This window comes from Schistocerca cancellata, chromosome 2 (genome assembly GCF_023864275.1).
Source record: "Schistocerca cancellata isolate TAMUIC-IGC-003103 chromosome 2, iqSchCanc2.1, whole genome shotgun sequence".
NCBI classification, from domain to species: Eukaryota; Metazoa; Arthropoda; class Insecta; order Orthoptera; family Acrididae; genus Schistocerca; species Schistocerca cancellata.
In genome coordinates, this window is record NC_064627.1 from 535,169,843 (window position 1) to 535,194,557 (window position 24,715).

At 48.6% G+C, this 24,715-nt stretch overlaps 27 non-coding genes across 27 annotated transcripts; all 27 read left to right on the forward strand.

Annotated features, from left to right (window-relative positions):
* Positions 1-540: 540 nt before the first annotated feature.
* Positions 541-623, forward strand: Trnas-gcu (transfer RNA serine (anticodon GCU)). The gene has a single exon. It is a non-coding gene; the product is annotated as a tRNA-Ser (tRNA).
* Positions 624-1,446: 823 nt separating this feature from the next.
* On the forward strand, positions 1,447-1,529 carry Trnas-gcu (transfer RNA serine (anticodon GCU)). Its single transcript has one exon. It is a non-coding gene; the product is annotated as a tRNA-Ser (tRNA).
* An 823-nt stretch (positions 1,530-2,352) lies between these two features.
* Positions 2,353-2,435, forward strand: Trnas-gcu (transfer RNA serine (anticodon GCU)). The gene has a single exon. It is a non-coding gene; the product is annotated as a tRNA-Ser (tRNA).
* An 823-nt stretch (positions 2,436-3,258) lies between these two features.
* On the forward strand, positions 3,259-3,341 carry Trnas-gcu (transfer RNA serine (anticodon GCU)). The gene has a single exon. It is a non-coding gene; the product is annotated as a tRNA-Ser (tRNA).
* An 823-nt stretch (positions 3,342-4,164) lies between these two features.
* On the forward strand, positions 4,165-4,247 carry Trnas-gcu (transfer RNA serine (anticodon GCU)). The gene has a single exon. It is a non-coding gene; the product is annotated as a tRNA-Ser (tRNA).
* Positions 4,248-5,070: 823 nt separating this feature from the next.
* Trnas-gcu (transfer RNA serine (anticodon GCU)) lies at positions 5,071-5,153 on the forward strand. The gene has a single exon. It is a non-coding gene; the product is annotated as a tRNA-Ser (tRNA).
* An 823-nt stretch (positions 5,154-5,976) lies between these two features.
* Positions 5,977-6,059, forward strand: Trnas-gcu (transfer RNA serine (anticodon GCU)). The gene has a single exon. It is a non-coding gene; the product is annotated as a tRNA-Ser (tRNA).
* An 823-nt stretch (positions 6,060-6,882) lies between these two features.
* Trnas-gcu (transfer RNA serine (anticodon GCU)) lies at positions 6,883-6,965 on the forward strand. The gene has a single exon. It is a non-coding gene; the product is annotated as a tRNA-Ser (tRNA).
* An 823-nt stretch (positions 6,966-7,788) lies between these two features.
* Trnas-gcu (transfer RNA serine (anticodon GCU)) lies at positions 7,789-7,871 on the forward strand. The gene has a single exon. It is a non-coding gene; the product is annotated as a tRNA-Ser (tRNA).
* Positions 7,872-8,694: 823 nt separating this feature from the next.
* Trnas-gcu (transfer RNA serine (anticodon GCU)) lies at positions 8,695-8,777 on the forward strand. The gene has a single exon. It is a non-coding gene; the product is annotated as a tRNA-Ser (tRNA).
* An 823-nt stretch (positions 8,778-9,600) lies between these two features.
* Trnas-gcu (transfer RNA serine (anticodon GCU)) lies at positions 9,601-9,683 on the forward strand. Its single transcript has one exon. It is a non-coding gene; the product is annotated as a tRNA-Ser (tRNA).
* Positions 9,684-10,506: 823 nt separating this feature from the next.
* On the forward strand, positions 10,507-10,589 carry Trnas-gcu (transfer RNA serine (anticodon GCU)). Its single transcript has one exon. It is a non-coding gene; the product is annotated as a tRNA-Ser (tRNA).
* Positions 10,590-11,412: 823 nt separating this feature from the next.
* Trnas-gcu (transfer RNA serine (anticodon GCU)) lies at positions 11,413-11,495 on the forward strand. Its single transcript has one exon. It is a non-coding gene; the product is annotated as a tRNA-Ser (tRNA).
* Positions 11,496-12,318: 823 nt separating this feature from the next.
* Trnas-gcu (transfer RNA serine (anticodon GCU)) lies at positions 12,319-12,401 on the forward strand. Its single transcript has one exon. It is a non-coding gene; the product is annotated as a tRNA-Ser (tRNA).
* An 823-nt stretch (positions 12,402-13,224) lies between these two features.
* On the forward strand, positions 13,225-13,307 carry Trnas-gcu (transfer RNA serine (anticodon GCU)). Its single transcript has one exon. It is a non-coding gene; the product is annotated as a tRNA-Ser (tRNA).
* Positions 13,308-14,130: 823 nt separating this feature from the next.
* On the forward strand, positions 14,131-14,213 carry Trnas-gcu (transfer RNA serine (anticodon GCU)). Its single transcript has one exon. It is a non-coding gene; the product is annotated as a tRNA-Ser (tRNA).
* An 823-nt stretch (positions 14,214-15,036) lies between these two features.
* Trnas-gcu (transfer RNA serine (anticodon GCU)) lies at positions 15,037-15,119 on the forward strand. The gene has a single exon. It is a non-coding gene; the product is annotated as a tRNA-Ser (tRNA).
* An 823-nt stretch (positions 15,120-15,942) lies between these two features.
* On the forward strand, positions 15,943-16,025 carry Trnas-gcu (transfer RNA serine (anticodon GCU)). Its single transcript has one exon. It is a non-coding gene; the product is annotated as a tRNA-Ser (tRNA).
* An 823-nt stretch (positions 16,026-16,848) lies between these two features.
* Positions 16,849-16,931, forward strand: Trnas-gcu (transfer RNA serine (anticodon GCU)). The gene has a single exon. It is a non-coding gene; the product is annotated as a tRNA-Ser (tRNA).
* Positions 16,932-17,754: 823 nt separating this feature from the next.
* Trnas-gcu (transfer RNA serine (anticodon GCU)) lies at positions 17,755-17,837 on the forward strand. Its single transcript has one exon. It is a non-coding gene; the product is annotated as a tRNA-Ser (tRNA).
* An 823-nt stretch (positions 17,838-18,660) lies between these two features.
* Trnas-gcu (transfer RNA serine (anticodon GCU)) lies at positions 18,661-18,743 on the forward strand. Its single transcript has one exon. It is a non-coding gene; the product is annotated as a tRNA-Ser (tRNA).
* Positions 18,744-19,566: 823 nt separating this feature from the next.
* Trnas-gcu (transfer RNA serine (anticodon GCU)) lies at positions 19,567-19,649 on the forward strand. The gene has a single exon. It is a non-coding gene; the product is annotated as a tRNA-Ser (tRNA).
* An 823-nt stretch (positions 19,650-20,472) lies between these two features.
* Trnas-gcu (transfer RNA serine (anticodon GCU)) lies at positions 20,473-20,555 on the forward strand. The gene has a single exon. It is a non-coding gene; the product is annotated as a tRNA-Ser (tRNA).
* Positions 20,556-21,378: 823 nt separating this feature from the next.
* On the forward strand, positions 21,379-21,461 carry Trnas-gcu (transfer RNA serine (anticodon GCU)). The gene has a single exon. It is a non-coding gene; the product is annotated as a tRNA-Ser (tRNA).
* Positions 21,462-22,284: 823 nt separating this feature from the next.
* Positions 22,285-22,367, forward strand: Trnas-gcu (transfer RNA serine (anticodon GCU)). The gene has a single exon. It is a non-coding gene; the product is annotated as a tRNA-Ser (tRNA).
* Positions 22,368-23,190: 823 nt separating this feature from the next.
* Positions 23,191-23,273, forward strand: Trnas-gcu (transfer RNA serine (anticodon GCU)). Its single transcript has one exon. It is a non-coding gene; the product is annotated as a tRNA-Ser (tRNA).
* Positions 23,274-24,096: 823 nt separating this feature from the next.
* Positions 24,097-24,179, forward strand: Trnas-gcu (transfer RNA serine (anticodon GCU)). Its single transcript has one exon. It is a non-coding gene; the product is annotated as a tRNA-Ser (tRNA).
* Positions 24,180-24,715: the final 536 nt, after the last annotated feature.

The window sequence follows — 24,715 nt, forward strand, 5'->3', positions numbered from 1 at the left end:
ATCGAGCCAATAATACCCCCAACTGTAGCACAACTGTCGCCTTTCGACAGTTTTGCTTTCCGTCCGACCGCCATATACGGAAGCGATCTGATAGGGCCTGGCTCCATCGCCAACAGCAGGAGCCTCTGGTCTCACAATTCGGCTACGAAGAACGTGGTTTGCTCTTCGAAAGAAACTTGGAAGCAACATCAGCGATGAGGTCAACGAAGGTGACAAATAAATGTTGCGCATCGAGATCATCTCGTCGTTGCGGTAGTTGTTATACTGAATGCACAGGACATTTCTCATTTGCATTAGACAACGCTACACGACGATTCGGTGCTTATTTCTGCAGTAAGTAAGTGGGCCGACTAATTTCCTCCGATCGGATACCGACGTGGACGGATGCCATCATTAAATGATTCACGAGTGGGAGCTTGGTCAGCTGCACTGCAGCAGGGCGTTACAGCGTTAACACCAGCCACAGTACGATGCGTTTTGGAATCGACAAACGACTTCTTTCCGTAAGGACTAGCGAGGGACGCAGTTTCCGATGCATCAGGCGAGGTGGCCGAGTGGTTAAGGCTGTTGGACTGCTAATCCAATGTGCTCTGCACGCGTGGGTACGAATCCCATCCTCGTCGAAGAATTTTACGTAAAGCACCCATTTCGGATCACGCCATCTACATGCGAAACGCCACTCACTAGTAGCAATGGAACGTGTAGGTGGCAGATAACATCTGTAAGAAATACGAAACTAAACCGCCTACCAATTGGAAGGACACAACATTCGATAGCGTACGTCTTCCGAATCAAACATCACCTCAAGATTTATAAACGAATCGAGGTTTGGCACCATGGCGGTGTTTGGGAACGGTGGTTTCTCACTCATAGTTAAGTGCTTACTTCTCGCAGACATTTTAACGTATCGAGCCAATAATACCCCCAACTGTAGCACAACTGTCGCCTTTCGACAGTTTTGCTTTCCGTCCGACCGCCATATACGGAAGCGATCTGATAGGGCCTGGCTCCATCGCCAACAGCAGGAGCCTCTGGTCTCACAATTCGGCTACGAAGAACGTGGTTTGCTCTTCGAAAGAAACTTGGAAGCAACATCAGCGATGAGGTCAACGAAGGTGACAAATAAATGTTGCGCATCGAGATCATCGCGTCGTTGCGGTAGTTGTTATACTGAATGCACAGGACATTTCTCATTTGCATTAGACAACGCTACACGACGATTCGGTGCTTATTTCTGCAGTAAGTAAGTGGGCCGACTAATTTCCTCCGATCGGATACCGACGTGGACGGATGCCATCATTAAATGATTCACGAGTGGGAGCTTGGTCAGCTGCACTGCAGCAGGGCGTTACAGCGTTAACACCAGCCACAGTACGATGCGTTTTGGAATCGACAAACGACTTCTTTCCGTAAGGACTAGCGAGGGACGCAGTTTCCGATGCATCAGGCGAGGTGGCCGAGTGGTTAAGGCTGTTGGACTGCTAATCCAATGTGCTCTGCACGCGTGGGTACGAATCCCATCCTCGTCGAAGAATTTTACGTAAAGCACCCATTTCGGATCACGCCATCTACATGCGAAACGCCACTCACTAGTAGCAATGGAACGTGTAGGTGGCAGATAACATCTGTAAGAAATACGAAACTAAACCGCCTACCAATTGGAAGGACACAACATTCGATAGCGTACGTCTTCCGAATCAAACATCACCTCAAGATTTATAAACGATTCGAGGTTTGGCACCATGGCGGTGTTTGGGAACGGTGGTTTCTCACTCATAGTTAAGTGCTTACTTCTCGCAGACATTTTAACGTATCGAGCCAATAATACCCCCAACTGTAGCACAACTGTCGCCTTTCGACAGTTTTGCTTTCCGTCCGACCGCCATATACGGAAGCGATCTGATAGGGCCTGGCTCCATCGCCAACAGCAGGAGCCTCTGGTCTCACAATTCGGCTACGAAGAACGTGGTTTGCTCTTCGAAAGAAACTTGGAAGCAACATCAGCGATGAGGTCAACGAAGGTGACAAATAAATGTTGCGCATCGAGATCATCGCGTCGTTGCGGTAGTTGTTATACTGAATGCACAGGACATTTCTCATTTGCATTAGACAACGCTACACGACGATTCGGTGCTTATTTCTGCAGTAAGTAAGTGGGCCGACTAATTTCCTCCGATCGGATACCGACGTGGACGGATGCCATCATTAAATGATTCACGAGTGGGAGCTTGGTCAGCTGCACTGCAGCAGGGCGTTACAGCGTTAACACCAGCCACAGTACGATGCGTTTTGGAATCGACAAACGACTTCTTTCCGTAAGGACTAGCGAGGGACGCAGTTTCCGATGCATCAGGCGAGGTGGCCGAGTGGTTAAGGCTGTTGGACTGCTAATCCAATGTGCTCTGCACGCGTGGGTACGAATCCCATCCTCGTCGAAGAATTTTACGTAAAGCACCCATTTCGGATCACGCCATCTACATGCGAAACGCCACTCACTAGTAGCAATGGAACGTGTAGGTGGCAGATAACATCTGTAAGAAATACGAAACTAAACCGCCTACCAATTGGAAGGACACAACATTCGATAGCGTACGTCATCCGAATCAAACATCACCTCAAGATTTATAAACGAATCGAGGTTTGGCACCATGGCGGTGTTTGGGAACGGTGGTTTCTCACTCATAGTTAAGTGCTTACTTCTCGCAGACATTTTAACGTATCGAGCCAATAATACCCCCAACTGTAGCACAACTGTCGCCTTTCGACAGTTTTGCTTTCCGTCCGACCGCCATATACGGAAGCGATCTGATAGGGCCTGGCTCCATCGCCAACAGCAGGAGCCTCTGGTCTCACAATTCGGCTACGAAGAACGTGGTTTGCTCTTCGAAAGAAACTTGGAAGCAACATCAGCGATGAGGTCAACGAAGGTGACAAATAAATGTTGCGCATCGAGATCATCGCGTCGTTGCGGTAGTTGTTATACTGAATGCACAGGACATTTCTCATTTGCATTAGACAACGCTACACGACGATTCGGTGCTTATTTCTGCAGTAAGTAAGTGGGCCGACTAATTTCCTCCGATCGGATACCGACGTGGACGGATGCCATCATTAAATGATTCACGAGTGGGAGCTTGGTCAGCTGCACTGCAGCAGGGCGTTACAGCGTTAACACCAGCCACAGTACGATGCGTTTTGGAATCGACAAACGACTTCTTTCCGTAAGGACTAGCGAGGGACGCAGTTTCCGATGCATCAGGCGAGGTGGCCGAGTGGTTAAGGCTGTTGGACTGCTAATCCAATGTGCTCTGCACGCGTGGGTACGAATCCCATCCTCGTCGAAGAATTTTACGTAAAGCACCCATTTCGGATCACGCCATCTACATGCGAAACGCCACTCACTAGTAGCAATGGAACGTGTAGGTGGCAGATAACATCTGTAAGAAATACGAAACTAAACCGCCTACCAATTGGAAGGACACAACATTCGATAGCGTACGTCATCCGAATCAAACATCACCTCAAGATTTATAAACGAATCGAGGTTTGGCACCATGGCGGTGTTTGGGAACGGTGGTTTCTCACTCATAGTTAAGTGCTTACTTCTCGCAGACATTTTAACGTATCGAGCCAATAATACCCCCAACTGTAGCACAACTGTCGCCTTTCGACAGTTTTGCTTTCCGTCCGACCGCCATATACGGAAGCGATCTGATAGGGCCTGGCTCCATCGCCAACAGCAGGAGCCTCTGGTCTCACAATTCGGCTACGAAGAACGTGGTTTGCTCTTCGAAAGAAACTTGGAAGCAACATCAGCGATGAGGTCAACGAAGGTGACAAATAAATGTTGCGCATCGAGATCATCGCGTCGTTGCGGTAGTTGTTATACTGAATGCACAGGACATTTCTCATTTGCATTAGACAACGCTACACGACGATTCGGTGCTTATTTCTGCAGTAAGTAAGTGGGCCGACTAATTTCCTCCGATCGGATACCGACATGGACGGATGCCATCATTAAATGATTCACGAGTGGGAGCTTGGTCAGCTGCACTGCAGCGGGGCGTTACAGCGTTAACACCAGCCACAGTACGATGCGTTTTGTAATCGACAAACGACTTCTTTCCGTAAGGACTAGCGAGGGACGCAGTTTCCGATGCATCAGGCGAGGTGGCCGAGTGGTTAAGGCTGTTGGACTGCTAATCCAATGTGCTCTGCACGCGTGGGTTCGAATCCCATCCTCGTCGAAGAATTTTACGTAAAGCACCCATTTCGGATCACGCCTTCTACATGCGAAACGCCACTCACTAGTAGCAATGGAACGTGTAGGTGGCAGATAACATCTGTAAGAAATACGAAACTAAACCGCCTACCAATTGGAAGGACACAACATTCGATAGCGTACGTCATCCGAATCAAACATCACCTCAAGATTTATAAACGAATCGAGGTTTGGCACCATGGCGGTGTTTGGGAACGGTGGTTTCTCACTCATAGTTAAGTGCTTACTTCTCGCAGACATTTTAACGTATCGAGCCAATAATACCCCCAACTGTAGCACAACTGTCGCCTTTCGACAGTTTTGCTTTCCGTCCGACCGCCATATACGGAAGCGATCTGATAGGGCCTGGCTCCATCGCCAACAGCAGGAGCCTCTGGTCTCACAATTCGGCTACGAAGAACGTGGTTTGCTCTTCGAAAGAAACTTGGAAGCAACATCAGCGATGAGGTCAACGAAGGTGACAAATAAATGTTGCGCATCGAGATCATCGCGTCGTTGCGGTAGTTGTTATACTGAATGCACAGGACATTTCTCATTTGCATTAGACAACGCTACACGACGATTCGGTGCTTATTTCTGCAGTAAGTAAGTGGGCCGACTAATTTCCTCCGATCGGATACCGACGTGGACGGATGCCATCATTAAATGATTCACGAGTGGGAGCTTGGTCAGCTGCACTGCAGCAGGGCGTTACAGCGTTAACACCAGCCACAGTACGATGCGTTTTGGAATCGACAAACGACTTCTTTCCGTAAGGACTAGCGAGGGACGCAGTTTCCGATGCATCAGGCGAGGTGGCCGAGTGGTTAAGGCTGTTGGACTGCTAATCCAATGTGCTCTGCACGCGTGGGTACGAATCCCATCCTCGTCGAAGAATTTTACGTAAAGCACCCATTTCGGATCACGCCATCTACATGCGAAACGCCACTCACTAGTAGCAATGGAACGTGTAGGTGGCAGATAACATCTGTAAGAAATACGAAACTAAACCGCCTACCAATTGGAAGGACACAACATTCGATAGCGTACGTCTTCCGAATCAAACATCACCTCAAGATTTATAAACGAATCGAGGTTTGGCACCATGGCGGTGTTTGGGAACGGTGGTTTCTCACTCATAGTTAAGTGCTTACTTCTCGCAGACATTTTAACGTATCGAGCCAATAATACCCCCAACTGTAGCACAACTGTCGCCTTTCGACAGTTTTGCTTTCCGTCCGACCGCCATATACGGAAGCGATCTGATAGGGCCTGGCTCCATCGCCAACAGCAGGAGCCTCTGGTCTCACAATTCGGCTACGAAGAACGTGGTTTGCTCTTCGAAAGAAACTTGGAAGCAACATCAGCGATGAGGTCAACGAAGGTGACAAATAAATGTTGCGCATCGAGATCATCTCGTCGTTGCGGTAGTTGTTATACTGAATGCACAGGACATTTCTCATTTGCATTAGACAACGCTACACGACGATTCGGTGCTTATTTCTGCAGTAAGTAAGTGGGCCGACTAATTTCCTCCGATCGGATACCGACGTGGACGGATGCCATCATTAAATGATTCACGAGTGGGAGCTTGGTCAGCTGCACTGCAGCAGGGCGTTACAGCGTTAACACCAGCCACAGTACGATGCGTTTTGGAATCGACAAACGACTTCTTTCCGTAAGGACTAGCGAGGGACGCAGTTTCCGATGCATCAGGCGAGGTGGCCGAGTGGTTAAGGCTGTTGGACTGCTAATCCAATGTGCTCTGCACGCGTGGGTACGAATCCCATCCTCGTCGAAGAATTTTACGTAAAGCACCCATTTCGGATCACGCCATCTACATGCGAAACGCCACTCACTAGTAGCAATGGAACGTGTAGGTGGCAGATAACATCTGTAAGAAATACGAAACTAAACCGCCTACCAATTGGAAGGACACAACATTCGATAGCGTACGTCTTCCGAATCAAACATCACCTCAAGATTTATAAACGAATCGAGGTTTGGCACCATGGCGGTGTTTGGGAACGGTGGTTTCTCACTCATAGTTAAGTGCTTACTTCTCGCAGACATTTTAACGTATCGAGCCAATAATACCCCCAACTGTAGCACAACTGTCGCCTTTCGACAGTTTTGCTTTCCGTCCGACCGCCATATACGGAAGCGATCTGATAGGGCCTGGCTCCATCGCCAACAGCAGGAGCCTCTGGTCTCACAATTCGGCTACGAAGAACGTGGTTTGCTCTTCGAAAGAAACTTGGAAGCAACATCAGCGATGAGGTCAACGAAGGTGACAAATAAATGTTGCGCATCGAGATCATCGCGTCGTTGCGGTAGTTGTTATACTGAATGCACAGGACATTTCTCATTTGCATTAGACAACGCTACACGACGATTCGGTGCTTATTTCTGCAGTAAGTAAGTGGGCCGACTAATTTCCTCCGATCGGATACCGACGTGGACGGATGCCATCATTAAATGATTCACGAGTGGGAGCTTGGTCAGCTGCACTGCAGCAGGGCGTTACAGCGTTAACACCAGCCACAGTACGATGCGTTTTGGAATCGACAAACGACTTCTTTCCGTAAGGACTAGCGAGGGACGCAGTTTCCGATGCATCAGGCGAGGTGGCCGAGTGGTTAAGGCTGTTGGACTGCTAATCCAATGTGCTCTGCACGCGTGGGTACGAATCCCATCCTCGTCGAAGAATTTTACGTAAAGCACCCATTTCGGATCACGCCATCTACATGCGAAACGCCACTCACTAGTAGCAATGGAACGTGTAGGTGGCAGATAACATCTGTAAGAAATACGAAACTAAACCGCCTACCAATTGGAAGGACACAACATTCGATAGCGTACGTCTTCCGAATCAAACATCACCTCAAGATTTATAAACGAATCGAGGTTTGGCACCATGGCGGTGTTTGGGAACGGTGGTTTCTCACTCATAGTTAAGTGCTTACTTCTCGCAGACATTTTAACGTATCGAGCCAATAATACCCCCAACTGTAGCACAACTGTCGCCTTTCGACAGTTTTGCTTTCCGTCCGACCGCCATATACGGAAGCGATCTGATAGGGCCTGGCTCCATCGCCAACAGCAGGAGCCTCTGGTCTCACAATTCGGCTACGAAGAACGTGGTTTGCTCTTCGAAAGAAACTTGGAAGCAACATCAGCGATGAGGTCAACGAAGGTGACAAATAAATGTTGCGCATCGAGATCATCGCGTCGTTGCGGTAGTTGTTATACTGAATGCACAGGACATTTCTCATTTGCATTAGACAACGCTACACGACGATTCGGTGCTTATTTCTGCAGTAAGTAAGTGGGCCGACTAATTTCCTCCGATCGGATACCGACGTGGACGGATGCCATCATTAAATGATTCACGAGTGGGAGCTTGGTCAGCTGCACTGCAGCAGGGCGTTACAGCGTTAACACCAGCCACAGTACGATGCGTTTTGGAATCGACAAACGACTTCTTTCCGTAAGGACTAGCGAGGGACGCAGTTTCCGATGCATCAGGCGAGGTGGCCGAGTGGTTAAGGCTGTTGGACTGCTAATCCAATGTGCTCTGCACGCGTGGGTACGAATCCCATCCTCGTCGAAGAATTTTACGTAAAGCACCCATTTCGGATCACGCCATCTACATGCGAAACGCCACTCACTAGTAGCAATGGAACGTGTAGGTGGCAGATAACATCTGTAAGAAATACGAAACTAAACCGCCTACCAATTGGAAGGACACAACATTCGATAGCGTACGTCATCCGAATCAAACATCACCTCAAGATTTATAAACGAATCGAGGTTTGGCACCATGGCGGTGTTTGGGAACGGTGGTTTCTCACTCATAGTTAAGTGCTTACTTCTCGCAGACATTTTAACGTATCGAGCCAATAATACCCCCAACTGTAGCACAACTGTCGCCTTTCGACAGTTTTGCTTTCCGTCCGACCGCCATATACGGAAGCGATCTGATAGGGCCTGGCTCCATCGCCAACAGCAGGAGCCTCTGGTCTCACAATTCGGCTACGAAGAACGTGGTTTGCTCTTCGAAAGAAACTTGGAAGCAACATCAGCGATGAGGTCAACGAAGGTGACAAATAAATGTTGCGCATCGAGATCATCGCGTCGTTGCGGTAGTTGTTATACTGAATGCACAGGACATTTCTCATTTGCATTAGACAACGCTACACGACGATTCGGTGCTTATTTCTGCAGTAAGTAAGTGGGCCGACTAATTTCCTCCGATCGGATACCGACATGGACGGATGCCATCATTAAATGATTCACGAGTGGGAGCTTGGTCAGCTGCACTGCAGCGGGGCGTTACAGCGTTAACACCAGCCACAGTACGATGCGTTTTGGAATCGACAAACGACTTCTTTCCGTAACGACTAGCGAGGGACGCAGTTTCCGATGCATCAGGCGAGGTGGCCGAGTGGTTAAGGCTGTTGGACTGCTAATCCAATGTGCTCTGCACGCGTGGGTTCGAATCCCATCCTCGTCGAAGAATTTTACGTAAAGCACCCATTTCGGATCACGCCTTCTACATGCGAAACGCCACTCACTAGTAGCAATGGAACGTGTAGGTGGCAGATAACATCTGTAAGAAATACGAAACTAAACCGCCTACCAATTGGAAGGACACAACATTCGATAGCGTACGTCATCCGAATCAAACATCACCTCAAGATTTATAAACGAATCGAGGTTTGGCACCATGGCGGTGTTTGGGAACGGTGGTTTCTCACTCATAGTTAAGTGCTTACTTCTCGCAGACATTTTAACGTATCGAGCCAATAATACCCCCAACTGTAGCACAACTGTCGCCTTTCGACAGTTTTGCTTTCCGTCCGACCGCCATATACGGAAGCGATCTGATAGGGCCTGGCTCCATCGCCAACAGCAGGAGCCTCTGGTCTCACAATTCGGCTACGAAGAACGTGGTTTGCTCTTCGAAAGAAACTTGGAAGCAACATCAGCGATGAGGTCAACGAAGGTGACAAATAAATGTTGCGCATCGAGATAATCGCGTCGTTGCGGTAGTTGTTATACTGAATGCACAGGACATTTCTCATTTGCATTAGACAACGCTACACGACGATTCGGTGCTTATTTCTGCAGTAAGTAAGTGGGCCGACTAATTTCCTCCGATCGGATACCGACGTGGACGGATGCCATCATTAAATGATTCACGAGTGGGAGCTTGGTCAGCTGCACTGCAGCAGGGCGTTACAGCGTTAACACCAGCCACAGTACGATGCGTTTTGGAATCGACAAACGACTTCTTTCCGTAAGGACTAGCGAGGGACGCAGTTTCCGATGCATCAGGCGAGGTGGCCGAGTGGTTAAGGCTGTTGGACTGCTAATCCAATGTGCTCTGCACGCGTGGGTACGAATCCCATCCTCGTCGAAGAATTTTACGTAAAGCACCCATTTCGGATCACGCCATCTACATGCGAAACGCCACTCACTAGTAGCAATGGAACGTGTAGGTGGCAGATAACATCTGTAAGAAATACGAAACTAAACCGCCTACCAATTGGAAGGACACAACATTCGATAGCGTACGTCATCCGAATCAAACATCACCTCAAGATTTATAAACGAATCGAGGTTTGGCACCATGGCGGTGTTTGGGAACGGTGGTTTCTCACTCATAGTTAAGTGCTTACTTCTCGCAGACATTTTAACGTATCGAGCCAATAATACCCCCAACTGTAGCACAACTGTCGCCTTTCGACAGTTTTGCTTTCCGTCCGACCGCCATATACGGAAGCGATCTGATAGGGCCTGGCTCCATCGCCAACAGCAGGAGCCTCTGGTCTCACAATTCGGCTACGAAGAACGTGGTTTGCTCTTCGAAAGAAACTTGGAAGCAACATCAGCGATGAGGTCAACGAAGGTGACAAATAAATGTTGCGCATCGAGATAATCGCGTCGTTGCGGTAGTTGTTATACTGAATGCACAGGACATTTCTCATTTGCATTAGACAACGCTACACGACGATTCGGTGCTTATTTCTGCAGTAAGTAAGTGGGCCGACTAATTTCCTCCGATCGGATACCGACGTGGACGGATGCCATCATTAAATGATTCACGAGTGGGAGCTTGGTCAGCTGCACTGCAGCAGGGCGTTACAGCGTTAACACCAGCCACAGTACGATGCGTTTTGGAATCGACAAACGACTTCTTTCCGTAAGGACTAGCGAGGGACGCAGTTTCCGATGCATCAGGCGAGGTGGCCGAGTGGTTAAGGCTGTTGGACTGCTAATCCAATGTGCTCTGCACGCGTGGGTTCGAATCCCATCCTCGTCGAAGAATTTTACGTAAAGCACCCATTTCGGATCACGCCTTCTACATGCGAAACGCCACTCACTAGTAGCAATGGAACGTGTAGGTGGCAGATAACATCTGTAAGAAATACGAAACTAAACCGCCTACCAATTGGAAGGACACAACATTCGATAGCGTACGTCATCCGAATCAAACATCACCTCAAGATTTATAAACGAATCGAGGTTTGGCACCATGGCGGTGTTTGGGAACGGTGGTTTCTCACTCATAGTTAAGTGCTTACTTCTCGCAGACATTTTAACGTATCGAGCCAATAATACCCCCAACTGTAGCACAACTGTCGCCTTTCGACAGTTTTGCTTTCCGTCCGACCGCCATATACGGAAGCGATCTGATAGGGCCTGGCTCCATCGCCAACAGCAGGAGCCTCTGGTCTCACAATTCGGCTACGAAGAACGTGGTTTGCTCTTCGAAAGAAACTTGGAAGCAACATCAGCGATGAGGTCAACGAAGGTGACAAATAAATGTTGCGCATCGAGATAATCGCGTCGTTGCGGTAGTTGTTATACTGAATGCACAGGACATTTCTCATTTGCATTAGACAACGCTACACGACGATTCGGTGCTTATTTCTGCAGTAAGTAAGTGGGCCGACTAATTTCCTCCGATCGGATACCGACGTGGACGGATGCCATCATTAAATGATTCACGAGTGGGAGCTTGGTCAGCTGCACTGCAGCAGGGCGTTACAGCGTTAACACCAGCCACAGTACGATGCGTTTTGGAATCGACAAACGACTTCTTTCCGTAAGGACTAGCGAGGGACGCAGTTTCCGATGCATCAGGCGAGGTGGCCGAGTGGTTAAGGCTGTTGGACTGCTAATCCAATGTGCTCTGCACGCGTGGGTACGAATCCCATCCTCGTCGAAGAATTTTACGTAAAGCACCCATTTCGGATCACGCCATCTACATGCGAAACGCCACTCACTAGTAGCAATGGAACGTGTAGGTGGCAGATAACATCTGTAAGAAATACGAAACTAAACCGCCTACCAATTGGAAGGACACAACATTCGATAGCGTACGTCTTCCGAATCAAACATCACCTCAAGATTTATAAACGAATCGAGGTTTGGCACCATTGCGGTGTTTGGGAACGGTGGTTTCTCACTCATAGTTAAGTGCTTACTTCTCGCAGACATTTTAACGTATCGAGCCAATAATACCCCCAACTGTAGCACAACTGTCGCCTTTCGACAGTTTTGCTTTCCGTCCGACCGCCATATACGGAAGCGATCTGATAGGGCCTGGCTCCATCGCCAACAGCAGGAGCCTCTGGTCTCACAATTCGGCTACGAAGAACGTGGTTTGCTCTTCGAAAGAAACTTGGAAGCAACATCAGCGATGAGGTCAACGAAGGTGACAAATAAATGTTGCGCATCGAGATCATCGCGTCGTTGCGGTAGTTGTTATACTGAATGCACAGGACATTTCTCATTTGCATTAGACAACGCTACACGACGATTCGGTGCTTATTTCTGCAGTAAGTAAGTGGGCCGACTAATTTCCTCCGATCGGATACCGACGTGGACGGATGCCATCATTAAATGATTCACGAGTGGGAGCTTGGTCAGCTGCACTGCAGCAGGGCGTTACAGCGTTAACACCAGCCACAGTACGATGCGTTTTGGAATCGACAAACGACTTCTTTCCGTAAGGACTAGCGAGGGACGCAGTTTCCGATGCATCAGGCGAGGTGGCCGAGTGGTTAAGGCTGTTGGACTGCTAATCCAATGTGCTCTGCACGCGTGGGTACGAATCCCATCCTCGTCGAAGAATTTTACGTAAAGCACCCATTTCGGATCACGCCATCTACATGCGAAACGCCACTCACTAGTAGCAATGGAACGTGTAGGTGGCAGATAACATCTGTAAGAAATACGAAACTAAACCGCCTACCAATTGGAAGGACACAACATTCGATAGCGTACGTCTTCCGAATCAAACATCACCTCAAGATTTATAAACGAATCGAGGTTTGGCACCATGGCGGTGTTTGGGAACGGTGGTTTCTCACTCATAGTTAAGTGCTTACTTCTCGCAGACATTTTAACGTATCGAGCCAATAATACCCCCAACTGTAGCACAACTGTCGCCTTTCGACAGTTTTGCTTTCCGTCCGACCGCCATATACGGAAGCGATCTGATAGGGCCTGGCTCCATCGCCAACAGCAGGAGCCTCTGGTCTCACAATTCGGCTACGAAGAACGTGGTTTGCTCTTCGAAAGAAACTTGGAAGCAACATCAGCGATGAGGTCAACGAAGGTGACAAATAAATGTTGCGCATCGAGATAATCGCGTCGTTGCGGTAGTTGTTATACTGAATGCACAGGACATTTCTCATTTGCATTAGACAACGCTACACGACGATTCGGTGCTTATTTCTGCAGTAAGTAAGTGGGCCGACTAATTTCCTCCGATCGGATACCGACGTGGACGGATGCCATCATTAAATGATTCACGAGTGGCAGCTTGGTCAGCTGCACTGCAGCAGGGCGTTACAGCGTTAACACCAGCCACAGTACGATGCGTTTTGGAATCGACAAACGACTTCTTTCCGTAAGGACTAGCGAGGGACGCAGTTTCCGATGCATCAGGCGAGGTGGCCGAGTGGTTAAGGCTGTTGGACTGCTAATCCAATGTGCTCTGCACGCGTGGGTTCGAATCCCATCCTCGTCGAAGAATTTTACGTAAAGCACCCATTTCGGATCACGCCATCTACATGCGAAACGCCACTCACTAGTAGCAATGGAACGTGTAGGTGGCAGATAACATCTGTAAGAAATACGAAACTAAACCGCCTACCAATTGGAAGGACACAACATTCGATAGCGTACGTCTTCCGAATCAAACATCACCTCAAGATTTATAAACGAATCGAGGTTTGGCACCATGGCGGTGTTTGGGAACGGTGGTTTCTCACTCATAGTTAAGTGCTTACTTCTCGCAGACATTTTAACGTATCGAGCCAATAATACCCCCAACTGTAGCACAACTGTCGCCTTTCGACAGTTTTGCTTTCCGTCCGACCGCCATATACGGAAGCGATCTGATAGGGCCTGGCTCCATCGCCAACAGCAGGAGCCTCTGGTCTCACAATTCGGCTACGAAGAACGTGGTTTGCTCTTCGAAAGAAACTTGGAAGCAACATCAGCGATGAGGTCAACGAAGGTGACAAATAAATGTTGCGCATCGAGATCATCGCGTCGTTGCGGTAGTTGTTATACTGAATGCACAGGACATTTCTCATTTGCATTAGACAACGCTACACGACGATTCGGTGCTTATTTCTGCAGTAAGTAAGTGGGCCGACTAATTTCCTCCGATCGGATACCGACGTGGACGGATGCCATCATTAAATGATTCACGAGTGGGAGCTTGGTCAGCTGCACTGCAGCAGGGCGTTACAGCGTTAACACCAGCCACAGTACGATGCGTTTTGGAATCGACAAACGACTTCTTTCCGTAAGGACTAGCGAGGGACGCAGTTTCCGATGCATCAGGCGAGGTGGCCGAGTGGTTAAGGCTGTTGGACTGCTAATCCAATGTGCTCTGCACGCGTGGGTACGAATCCCATCCTCGTCGAAGAATTTTACGTAAAGCACCCATTTCGGATCACGCCATCTACATGCGAAACGCCACTCACTAGTAGCAATGGAACGTGTAGGTGGCAGATAACATCTGTAAGAAATACGAAACTAAACCGCCTACCAATTGGAAGGACACAACATTCGATAGCGTACGTCATCCGAATCAAACATCACCTCAAGATTTATAAACGAATCGAGGTTTGGCACCATGGCGGTGTTTGGGAACGGTGGTTTCTCACTCATAGTTAAGTGCTTACTTCTCGCAGACATTTTAACGTATCGAGCCAATAATACCCCCAACTGTAGCACAACTGTCGCCTTTCGACAGTTTTGCTTTCCGTCCGACCGCCATATACGGAAGCGATCTGATAGGGCCTGGCTCCATCGCCAACAGCAGGAGCCTCTGGTCTCACAATTCGGCTACGAAGAACGTGGTTTGCTCTTCGAAAGAAACTTGGAAGCAACATCAGCGATGAGGTCAACGAAGGTGACAAATAAATGTTGCGCATCGAGATAATCGCGTCGTTGCGGTAGTTGTTATACTGAATGCACAGGACATTTCTCATTTGCATTAGACAACGCTACACGACGATTCGGTGCTTATTTCTGCAGTAAGTAAGTGGGCCGACTAATTTCCTCCGATCGGATACCGACGTGGACGGATGCCATCATTAAATGATTCACGAGTGGGAGCTTGGTCAGCTGCACTGCAGCAGGGCGTTACAGCGTTAACACCAGCCACAGTACGATGCGTTTTGGAATCGACAAACGACTTCTTTCCGTAAGGACTAGCGAGGGACGCAGTTTCCGATGCATCAGGCGAGGTGGCCGAGTGGTTAAGGCTGTTGGACTGCTAATCCAATGTGCTCTGCACGCGTGGGTTCGAATCCCATCCTCGTCGAAGAATTTTACGTAAAGCACCCATTTCGGATCACGCCTTCTACATGCGAAACGCCACTCACTAGTAGCAATGGAACGTGTAGGTGGCAGATAACATCTGTAAGAAATACGAAACTAAACCGCCAACCAATTGGAAGGACACAACATTCGATAGCGTACGTCATCCGAATCAAACATCACCTCAAGATTTATAAACGAATCGAGGTTTGGCACCATGGCGGTGTTTGGGAACGGTGGTTTCTCACTCATAGTTAAGTGCTTACTTCTCGCAGACATTTTAACGTATCGAGCCAATAATACCCCCAACTGTAGCACAACTGTCGCCTTTCGACAGTTTTGCTTTCCGTCCGACCGCCATATACGGAAGCGATCTGATAGGGCCTGGCTCCATCGCCAACAGCAGGAGCCTCTGGTCTCACAATTCGGCTACGAAGAACGTGGTTTGCTCTTCGAAAGAAACTTGGAAGCAACATCAGCGATGAGGTCAACGAAGGTGACAAATAAATGTTGCGCATCGAGATAATCGCGTCGTTGCGGTAGTTGTTATACTGAATGCACAGGACATTTCTCATTTGCATTAGACAACGCTACACGACGATTCGGTGCTTATTTCTGCAGTAAGTAAGTGGGCCGACTAATTTCCTCCGATCGGATACCGACGTGGACGGATGCCATCATTAAATGATTCACGAGTGGGAGCTTGGTCAGCTGCACTGCAGCAGGGCGTTACAGCGTTAACACCAGCCACAGTACGATGCGTTTTGGAATCGACAAACGACTTCTTTCCGTAAGGACTAGCGAGGGACGCAGTTTCCGATGCATCAGGCGAGGTGGCCGAGTGGTTAAGGCTGTTGGACTGCTAATCCAATGTGCTCTGCACGCGTGGGTACGAATCCCATCCTCGTCGAAGAATTTTACGTAAAGCACCCATTTCGGATCACGCCATCTACATGCGAAACGCCACTCACTAGTAGCAATGGAACGTGTAGGTGGCAGATAACATCTGTAAGAAATACGAAACTAAACCGCCTACCAATTGGAAGGACACAACATTCGATAGCGTACGTCTTCCGAATCAAACATCACCTCAAGATTTATAAACGAATCGAGGTTTGGCACCATGGCGGTGTTTGGGAACGGTGGTTTCTCACTCATAGTTAAGTGCTTACTTCTCGCAGACATTTTAACGTATCGAGCCAATAATACCCCCAACTGTAGCACAACTGTCGCCTTTCGACAGTTTTGCTTTCCGTCCGACCGCCATATACGGAAGCGATCTGATAGGGCCTGGCTCCATCGCCAACAGCAGGAGCCTCTGGTCTCACAATTCGGCTACGAAGAACGTGGTTTGCTCTTCGAAAGAAACTTGGAAGCAACATCAGCGATGAGGTCAACGAAGGTGACAAATAAATGTTGCGCATCGAGATCATCGCGTCGTTGCGGTAGTTGTTATACTGAATGCACAGGACATTTCTCATTTGCATTAGACAACGCTACACGACGATTCGGTGCTTATTTCTGCAGTAAGTAAGTGGGCCGACTAATTTCCTCCGATCGGATACCGACGTGGACGGATGCCATCATTAAATGATTCACGAGTGGGAGCTTGGTCAGCTGCACTGCAGCAGGGCGTTACAGCGTTAACACCAGCCACAGTACGATGCGTTTTGGAATCGACAAACGACTTCTTTCCGTAAGGACTAGCGAGGGACGCAGTTTCCGATGCATCAGGCGAGGTGGCCGAGTGGTTAAGGCTGTTGGACTGCTAATCCAATGTGCTCTGCACGCGTGGGTACGAATCCCATCCTCGTCGAAGAATTTTACGTAAAGCACCCATTTCGGATCACGCCATCTACATGCGAAACGCCACTCACTAGTAGCAATGGAACGTGTAGGTGGCAGATAACATCTGTAAGAAATACGAAACTAAACCGCCTACCAATTGGAAGGACACAACATTCGATAGCGTACGTCTTCCGAATCAAACATCACCTCAAGATTTATAAACGAATCGAGGTTTGGCACCATGGCGGTGTTTGGGAACGGTGGTTTCTCACTCATAGTTAAGTGCTTACTTCTCGCAGACATTTTAACGTATCGAGCCAATAATACCCCCAACTGTAGCACAACTGTCGCCTTTCGACAGTTTTGCTTTCCGTCCGACCGCCATATACGGAAGCGATCTGATAGGGCCTGGCTCCATCGCCAACAGCAGGAGCCTCTGGTCTCACAATTCGGCTACGAAGAACGTGGTTTGCTCTTCGAAAGAAACTTGGAAGCAACATCAGCGATGAGGTCAACGAAGGTGACAAATAAATGTTGCGCATCGAGATCATCGCGTCGTTGCGGTAGTTGTTATACTGAATGCACAGGACATTTCTCATTTGCATTAGACAACGCTACACGACGATTCGGTGCTTATTTCTGCAGTAAGTAAGTGGGCCGACTAATTTCCTCCGATCGGATACCGACGTGGACGGATGCCATCATTAAATGATTCACGAGTGGCAGCTTGGTCAGCTGCACTGCAGCAGGGCGTTACAGCGTTAACACCAGCCACAGTACGATGCGTTTTGGAATCGACAAACGACTTCTTTCCGTAAGGACTAGCGAGGGACGCAGTTTCCGATGCATCAGGCGAGGTGGCCGAGTGGTTAAGGCTGTTGGACTGCTAATCCAATGTGCTCTGCACGCGTGGGTTCGAATCCCATCCTCGTCGAAGAATTTTACGTAAAGCACCCATTTCGGATCACGCCATCTACATGCGAAACGCCACTCACTAGTAGCAATGGAACGTGTAGGTGGCAGATAACATCTGTAAGAAATACGAAACTAAACCGCCTACCAATTGGAAGGACACAACATTCGATAGCGTACGTCTTCCGAATCAAACATCACCTCAAGATTTATAAACGAATCGAGGTTTGGCACCATGGCGGTGTTTGGGAACGGTGGTTTCTCACTCATAGTTAAGTGCTTACTTCTCGCAGACATTTTAACGTATCGAGCCAATAATACCCCCAACTGTAGCACAACTGTCGCCTTTCGACAGTTTTGCTTTCCGTCCGACCGCCATATACGGAAGCGATCTGATAGGGCCTGGCTCCATCGCCAACAGCAGGAGCCTCTGGTCTCACAATTCGGCTACGAAGAACGTGGTTTGCTCTTCGAAAGAAACTTGGAAGCAACATCAGCGATGAGGTCAACGAAGGTGACAAATAAATGTTGCGCATCGAGATCATCGCGTCGTTGCGGTAGTTGTTATACTGAATGCACAGGACATTTCTCATTTGCATTAGACAACGCTACACGACGATTCGGTGCTTATTTCTGCAGTAAGTAAGTGGGCCGACTAATTTCCTCCGATCGGATACCGACGTGGACGGATGCCATCATTAAATGATTCACGAGTGGGAGCTTGGTCAGCTGCACTGCAGCAGGGCGTTACAGCGTTAACACCAGCCACAGTACGATGCGTTTTGGAATCGACAAACGACTTCTTTCCGTAAGGACTAGCGAGGGACGCAGTTTCCGATGCATCAGGCGAGGTGGCCGAGTGGTTAAGGCTGTTGGACTGCTAATCCAATGTGCTCTGCACGCGTGGGTACGAATCCCATCCTCGTCGAAGAATTTTACGTAAAGCACCCATTTCGGATCACGCCATCTACATGCGAAACGCCACTCACTAGTAGCAATGGAACGTGTAGGTGGCAGATAACATCTGTAAGAAATACGAAACTAAACCGCCTACCAATTGGAAGGACACAACATTCGATAGCGTACGTCTTCCGAATCAAACATCACCTCAAGATTTATAAACGAATCGAGGTTTGGCACCATGGCGGTGTTTGGGAACGGTGGTTTCTCACTCATAGTTAAGTGCTTACTTCTCGCAGACATTTTAACGTATCGAGCCAATAATACCCCCAACTGTAGCACAACTGTCGCCTTTCGACAGTTTTGCTTTCCGTCCGACCGCCATATACGGAAGCGATCTGATAGGGCCTGGCTCCATCGCCAACAGCAGGAGCCTCTGGTCTCACAATTCGGCTACGAAGAACGTGGTTTGCTCTTCGAAAGAAACTTGGAAGCAACATCAGCGATGAGGTCAACGAAGGTGACAAATAAATGTTGCGCATCGAGATCATCGCGTCGTTGCGGTAGTTGTTATACTGAATGCACAGGACATTTCTCATTTGCATTAGACAACGCTACACGACGATTCGGTGCTTATTTCTGCAGTAAGTAAGTGGGCCGACTAATTTCCTCCGATCGGATACCGACGTGGACGGATGCCATCATTAAATGATTCACGAGTGGCAGCTTGGTCAGCTGCACTGCAGCAGGGCGTTACAGCGTTAACACCAGCCACAGTACGATGCGTTTTGGAATCGACAAACGACTTCTTTCCGTAAGGACTAGCGAGGGACGCAGTTTCCGATGCATCAGGCGAGGTGGCCGAGTGGTTAAGGCTGTTGGACTGCTAATCCAATGTGCTCTGCACGCGTGGGTTCGAATCCCATCCTCGTCGAAGAATTTTACGTAAAGCACCCATTTCGGATCACGCCATCTACATGCGAAACGCCACTCACTAGTAGCAATGGAACGTGTAGGTGGCAGATAACATCTGTAAGAAATACGAAACTAAACCGCCTACCAATTGGAAGGACACAACATTCGATAGCGTACGTCTTCCGAATCAAACATCACCTCAAGATTTATAAACGAATCGAGGTTTGGCACCATGGCGGTGTTTGGGAACGGTGGTTTCTCACTCATAGTTAAGTGCTTACTTCTCGCAGACATTTTAACGTATCGAGCCAATAATACCCCCAACTGTAGCACAACTGTCGCCTTTCGACAGTTTTGCTTTCCGTCCGACCGCCATATACGGAAGCGATCTGATAGGGCCTGGCTCCATCGCCAACAGCAGGAGCCTCTGGTCTCACAATTCGGCTACGAAGAACGTGGTTTGCTCTTCGAAAGAAACTTGGAAGCAACATCAGCGATGAGGTCAACGAAGGTGACAAATAAATGTTGCGCATCGAGATCATCGCGTCGTTGCGGTAGTTGTTATACTGAATGCACAGGACATTTCTCATTTGCATTAGACAACGCTACACGACGATTCGGTGCTTATTTCTGCAGTAAGTAAGTGGGCCGACTAATTTCCTCCGATCGGATACCGACGTGGACGGATGCCATCATTAAATGATTCACGAGTGGGAGCTTGGTCAGCTGCACTGCAGCAGGGCGTTACAGCGTTAACACCAGCCACAGTACGATGCGTTTTGGAATCGACAAACGACTTCTTTCCGTAAGGACTAGCGAGGGACGCAGTTTCCGATGCATCAGGCGAGGTGGCCGAGTGGTTAAGGCTGTTGGACTGCTAATCCAATGTGCTCTGCACGCGTGGGTACGAATCCCATCCTCGTCGAAGAATTTTACGTAAAGCACCCATTTCGGATCACGCCATCTACATGCGAAACGCCACTCACTAGTAGCAATGGAACGTGTAGGTGGCAGATAACATCTGTAATAAATACGAAACTAAACCGCCTACCAATTGGAAGGACACAACATTCGATAGCGTACGTCTTCCGAATCAAACATCACCTCAAGATTTATAAACGAATCGAGGTTTGGCACCATGGCGGTGTTTGGGAACGGTGGTTTCTCACTCATAGTTAAGTGCTTACTTCTCGCAGACATTTTAACGTATCGAGCCAATAATACCCCCAACTGTAGCACAACTGTCGCCTTTCGACAGTTTTGCTTTCCGTCCGACCGCCATATACGGAAGCGATCTGATAGGGCCTGGCTCCATCGCCAACAGCAGGAGCCTCTGGTCTCACAATTCGGCTACGAAGAACGTGGTTTGCTCTTCGAAAGAAACTTGGAAGCAACATCAGCGATGAGGTCAACGAAGGTGACAAATAAATGTTGCGCATCGAGATAATCGCGTCGTTGCGGTAGTTGTTATACTGAATGCACAGGACATTTCTCATTTGCATTAGACAACGCTACACGACGATTCGGTGCTTATTTCTGCAGTAAGTAAGTGGGCCGACTAATTTCCTCCGATCGGATACCGACGTGGACGGATGCCATCATTAAATGATTCACGAGTGGCAGCTTGGTCAGCTGCACTGCAGCAGGGCGTTACAGCGTTAACACCAGCCACAGTACGATGCGTTTTGGAATCGACAAACGACTTCTTTCCGTAAGGACTAGCGAGGGACGCAGTTTCCGATGCATCAGGCGAGGTGGCCGAGTGGTTAAGGCTGTTGGACTGCTAATCCAATGTGCTCTGCACGCGTGGGTTCGAATCCCATCCTCGTCGAAGAATTTTACGTAAAGCACCCATTTCGGATCACGCCATCTACATGCGAAACGCCACTCACTAGTAGCAATGGAACGTGTAGGTGGCAGATAACATCTGTAAGAAATACGAAACTAAACCGCCTACCAATTGGAAGGACACAACATTCGATAGCGTACGTCTTCCGAATCAAACATCACCTCAAGATTTATAAACGAATCGAGGTTTGGCACCATGGCGGTGTTTGGGAACGGTGGTTTCTCACTCATAGTTAAGTGCTTACTTCTCGCAGACATTTTAACGTATCGAGCCAATAATACCCCCAACTGTAGCACAACTGTCGCCTTTCGACAGTTTTGCTTTCCGTCCGACCGCCATATACGGAAGCGATCTGATAGGGCCTGGCTCCATCGCCAACAGCAGGAGCCTCTGGTCTCACAATTCGGCTACGAAGAACGTGGTTTGCTCTTCGAAAGAAACTTGGAAGCAACATCAGCGATGAGGTCAACGAAGGTGACAAATAAATGTTGCGCATCGAGATAATCGCGTCGTTGCGGTAGTTGTTATACTGAATGCACAGGACATTTCTCATTTGCATTAGACAACGCTACACGACGATTCGGTGCTTATTTCTGCAGTAAGTAAGTGGGCCGACTAATTTCCTCCGATCGGATACCGACGTGGACGGATGCCATCATTAAATGATTCACGAGTGGGAGCTTGGTCAGCTGCACTGCAGCAGGGCGTTACAGCGTTAACACCAGCCACAGTACGATGCGTTTTGGAATCGACAAACGACTTCTTTCCGTAAGGACTAGCGAGGGACGCAGTTTCCGATGCATCAGGCGAGGTGGCCGAGTGGTTAAGGCTGTTGGACTGCTAATCCAATGTGCTCTGCACGCGTGGGTTCGAATCCCATCCTCGTCGAAGAATTTTACGTAAAGCACCCATTTCGGATCACGCCATCTACATGCGAAACGCCACTCACTAGTAGCAATGGAACGTGTAGGTGGCAGATAACATCTGTAAGAAATACGAAACTAAACCGCCTACCAATTGGAAGGACACAACATTCGATAGCGTACGTCATCCGAATCAAACATCACCTCAAGATTTATAAACGAATCGAGGTTTGGCACCATGGCGGTGTTTGGGAACGGTGGTTTCTCACTCATAGTTAAGTGCTTACTTCTCGCAGACATTTTAACGTATCGAGCCAATAATACCCCCAACTGTAGCACAACTGTCGCCTTTCGACAGTTTTGCTTTCCGTCCGACCGCCATATACGGAAGCGATCTGATAGGGCCTGGCTCCATCGCCAACAGCAGGAGCCTCTGGTCTCACAATTCGGCTACGAAGAACGTGGTTTGCTCTTCGAAAGAAACTTGGAAGCAACATCAGCGATGAGGTCAACGAAGGTGACAAATAAATGTTGCGCATCGAGATAATCGAGTCGTTGCGGTAGTTGTTATACTGAATGCACAGGACATTTCTCATTTGCATTAGACAACGCTACACGACGATTCGGTGCTTATTTCTGCAGTAAGTAAGTGGGCCGACTAATTTCCTCCGATCGGATACCGACGTGGACGGATGCCATCATTAAATGATTCACGAGTGGGAGCTTGGTCAGCTGCACTGCAGCAGGGCGTTACAGCGTTAACACCAGCCACAGTACGATGCGTTTTGGAATCGACAAACGACTTCTTTCCGTAAGGACTAGCGAGGGACGCAGTTTCCGATGCATCAGGCGAGGTGGCCGAGTGGTTAAGGCTGTTGGACTGCTAATCCAATGTGCTCTGCACGCGTGGGTACGAATCCCATCCTTGTCGAAGAATTTTACGTAAAGCACCCATTTCGGATCACGCCATCTACATGCGAAACGCCACTCACTAGTAGCAATGGAACGTGTAGGTGGCAGATAACATCTGTAAGAAATACGAAACTAAACCGCCTACCAATTGGAAGGACACAACATTCGATAGCGTACGTCATCCGAATCAAACATCACCTCAAGATTTATAAACGAATCGAGGTTTGGCACCATGGCGGTGTTTGGGAACGGTGGTTTCTCACTCATAGTTAAGTGCTTACTTCTCGCAGACATTTTAACGTATCGAGCCAATAATACCCCCAACTGTAGCACAACTGTCGCCTTTCGACAGTTTTGCTTTCCGTCCGACCGCCATATACGGAAGCGATCTGATAGGGCCTGGCTCCATCGCCAACAGCAGGAGCCTCTGGTCTCACAATTCGGCTACGAAGAACGTGGTTTGCTCTTCGAAAGAAACTTGGAAGCAACATCAGCGATGAGGTCAACGAAGGTGACAAATAAATGTTGCGCATCGAGATAATCGCGTCGTTGCGGTAGTTGTTATACTGAATGCACAGGACATTTCTCATTTGCATTAGACAACGCTACACGACGATTCGGTGCTTATTTCTGCAGTAAGTAAGTGGGCCGACTAATTTCCTCCGATCGGATACCGACGTGGACGGATGCCATCATTAAATGATTCACGAGTGGCAGCTTGGTCAGCTGCACTGCAGCAGGGCGTTACAGCGTTAACACCAGCCACAGTACGATGCGTTTTGGAATCGACAAACGACTTCTTTCCGTAAGGACTAGCGAGGGACGCAGTTTCCGATGCATCAGGCGAGGTGGCCGAGTGGTTAAGGCTGTTGGACTGCTAATCCAATGTGCTCTGCACGCGTGGGTTCGAATCCCATCCTCGTCGAAGAATTTTACGTAAAGCACCCATTTCGGATCACGCCATCTACATGCGAAACGCCACTCACTAGTAGCAATGGAACGTGTAGGTGGCAGATAACATCTGTAAGAAATACGAAACTAAACCGCCTACCAATTGGAAGGACACAACATTCGATAGCGTACGTCTTCCGAATCAAACATCACCTCAAGATTTATAAACGAATCGAGGTTTGGCACCATGGCGGTGTTTGGGAACGGTGGTTTCTCACTCATAGTTAAGTGCTTACTTCTCGCAGACATTTTAACGTATCGAGCCAATAATACCCCCAACTGTAGCACAACTGTCGCCTTTCGACAGTTTTGCTTTCCGTCCGACCGCCATATACGGAAGCGATCTGATAGGGCCTGGCTCCATCGCCAACAGCAGGAGCCTCTGGTCTCACAATTCGGCTACGAAGAACGTGGTTTGCTCTTCGAAAGAAACTTGGAAGCAACATCAGCGATGAGGTCAACGAAGGTGACAAATAAATGTTGCGCATCGAGATCATCGCGTCGTTGCGG